The sequence below is a fragment of the Triticum aestivum genome, chromosome 7D, assembly GCF_018294505.1.
Source record: "Triticum aestivum cultivar Chinese Spring chromosome 7D, IWGSC CS RefSeq v2.1, whole genome shotgun sequence".
In the NCBI taxonomy this organism is placed as follows: Eukaryota; Viridiplantae; Streptophyta; class Magnoliopsida; order Poales; family Poaceae; genus Triticum; species Triticum aestivum.
Genome location: NC_057814.1, coordinates 200,245,095 through 200,248,640, shown reverse-complemented (window position 1 = coordinate 200,248,640; position 3,546 = coordinate 200,245,095).

Genomic DNA, 3,546 nt, shown 5'->3' with positions numbered 1-3,546 from the left:
GGGGACGGCTGCCACGTGTCAACGCGCGGGTGGCTCCGGGCTTCGTCCGGCGGGTACGGACGTGTCCGGCGGCGGCGGGGGAAAAATGCTAGGGTTGATCTGCCAACGTTTTTCGGGAGAGATGCACTTATATAGGTAGAGGGAGCTAGGAGAGTCCAAATGAGGCGCGGTTTTCGCCCACACGATCGTGATCGAACGACCTACAGCATGGAAGAGTGTTTGGTGGGTTTTGGGCTTGATGAAGTTCTTTTCCTTGGTCACATCATCTCTGCCAAGGGCATCTCTGTTGTAACGCCCACGATGCGGCTATATCTACCATGTGTCGAGGCACGACTTAGAGGCATAACCGCATTGTGGTTTTGTCGCAAGAAGGGTCATCTTCACACAATCCCATGTAATGAACAAGAATGGGATAAAGAGTTGGCTTACAATCGCCACTTCACACAATACATAAATATAATTCATACATCATCCAAAATACACACAAATAGATCGACTACGGTCAAAATCCAGATGAAAATAAGATAACCCCAAATGCTAGATCCCCGATCGTCCCAACTGGGCTCCACTACTGATCATCAGGAAAAGACACATAGTAACGACCACGTTCCTCATCGAACTCCCACTTGAGATCGATCCCATCATCTGCACTGGCATCGTCGGCACCTGCAACTATTTTGGTAGAATCTGTGAGTCACGAGGACTCAGCAATCTCACACCCGCGAGATCAAGACTATTTAAGCTTATAGGAAAGGATGGTGTAATGAGGTGGAGTTGCAGCAGGCGATAAGCATATAAGGTGGCTAACATACGCAAAAGAGAGCGAGAAGAGAAGCAACGGAACGGTCGTCATCTAGTAATGACCAAGAAGTGATCCTGAACTCCTACTTATGTCATTCATAACTCAAACCGTGTTCACTTCTCGGGCTCCGCCGAGAAGAGACCATCATGGCTACACACACAGTTGATGTATTTTAATTGGGTCAAGTGACAAGTTCTCTACAACCGGACATCAACAAATTCCCATCTGCCTCATAACCGCGGGCACGGCTTTCGGAAGATAATACCCTGCAGGGGTGTCCCAACTTAGCCCATCATAAGCTCTCACGGTCAACGAAGGATAAACCTTCTCCCGGAAAGACCCGATCAGTCTCGGAATCCCGGTTTACAAGACATCTCGACAATGGTAAAACAAGACCAGCAAAGCCACCCGAATGTGCCGACAAATCCCGATAGGAGCTGCACATATCTTGTTCTCAGGGCACACCGGATTGTCCAAGCTTCCGATAGGCCAGACCAGAGTTGCCCCTGGTGGCCACCGGCGACTGACAGGTTGGACCAGTACTCAGAGGAGCACTGGCCCGGGGGTTTAAAATAAAGATGACCTTCGGGCTCTAGAAAACCCGGGGGAAAAAGGCTTAGGTGGCAAATGATAAAACCAAAGTTGGGCCTTGCTGGAGGAGTTTTATTCAAGGCGAACTGTCAAGGGGGTCCCATAAATCACCCAACCGCGTAAGTAACGCAAACTCAAGGAAACATAATCCCGGTACGACAGAAACTAGGGCGGCAAGAGTGGAACAAAACACCAGGCATAAGGCCGGGCCTTCCACCCTTTACCAAATATATAGATGCATTAATTAAATAAAAGATATTGTGATATCCCAAAATATCAATGTTCCGACATGGAACAAACATCAACTTCACCTGCAACTAGCAACACTATAAGAAGGGCTGAGCAAAAGCGGTAACTTAGCCAAACAACGGTTTGCTAAGAGAGGATGGTTAGAGGCTGACATGGTAATATGGGAGGCATGATATAGCAAGTGGTAGGTAGCGCGGCATGGAAATAGAGCGAACAACTAGCAAAGCAAAGATAGAAGTGATTTCGAGGGGTAGTCATCTTGCCTGCAAGGTTCTCAGAGCTTTCGAAAGCTTGATCCTCGTAAGCGTACTCAACAGGTTCCTCGTGCATGAACTCGTCTCCCGGCTCTACCCAAGACAAGAACACAAGCAACGGAACCACAATCAATCACGAGAAATGCAACAAGCAACATGATGCAAAACATGTATGATATGCGAGATATGATATGCGATGCATATGCGTCTCCGGAAGAAAAATGATGAACAAGGCAGTAACTTGGCAAACCAAGCATGCCACTGGAAAGATGAGATGATTTCGGTCGAAATCGATATAAAGATCACCGGAAACGGATGCAAGGTTTGCAAATGGCAAGCAAAACAAGAATGACACGAATATGTGATTAACAGCATGGTAGCACTTAAAATGCAACAAGTAACAATGCTACAGCACTCCAACATAGCAACAAAGCATATGGCAGTATACTATAGGAGATGCTTGACAAAAGATGAACACTGAGCTACGGCTAGATCACAACATAACAAGCTCAAACAAGCATGCCAAAAGTCCAAAAGATAACAGGTTCACAGACTTAGTGAAATTACTGGACATGTCTGAAACAGCATCAGGTAGCAATGTTCAGAGCACGAAATCAACATGCTACAGGAACTTAACATAGCAAAGAAAGGCATGGCAGTATTATACTAAATGCATATGACAAAAGTCCCTTACTGACCATAAGCCAAAAAGGACCAGAATATATGATGGCAAGCAGGTAAACATAGCAAGTTTCATTATCAGGTTCCAGACGGCAGAAAACTGAGCATGGCAGAAATAATAATATGAGGCATCTTTGTGAGCTTGATGCACTCACCACAAAGCAATTCATGACAAAACAATCATACCTACAGCAAGATGGCATGTTTATGAAGCTATCCATGGCAAGAGCAAGTACATAGCATGTATGGAACAACTACAACAAGCTTGGAAAAATTGAATAACATGTAAACAATCTGCCAGAAATATTTTATAGCGAGAGTAGAGCAAGATTGAGTCATGTTATGGCACTCCATAAATGCAAAAAAGCGCAAGAATGGATCAATTACAACAATAGCAACAAAACATCCTTACTGAACATCTCCAAAATATGCATGGATCTCTCTGTAGCATCAAGTTTACATGGCAACAAAATAACATCAGACAAAGACTTAGAGAAATCACTAAGTCCCTGAAATCAGAAACATTACGGGGCATACATGGCATACACTACTGGAAAGATGGCATGGCATACAACAAAACACATGTAGAGCTCATGTCCATAAGATGCACAGATTAAATAATACAAAAATAACAAATCTCCAAGTTCTGCTAAGAACCAGCAGACAACAGCAACTAGCACTCTTGCACCAGAGATTTGGGCACCAAGATGAACTCTAATGAACATGGTGCAATGGAACAAAATGAAGAGCATCACAAGACGAACAATTCGATATATTACACACGCGAATGGAGCTATATGCAGAGAGTTATGCCATGATGAACAAGTGCACATGTTGTAAAGTAAAATAACTTGGAGAATTTCAGGGGGGGTCTCGGGTCAACCTTAGGGTTTGACCCAGATCGGATCGAGGCTGAGGGAGCTCGGGCTCGAGGCTCCCGTGGCCGGCGCCGGAGACGGCAGCGGGGAC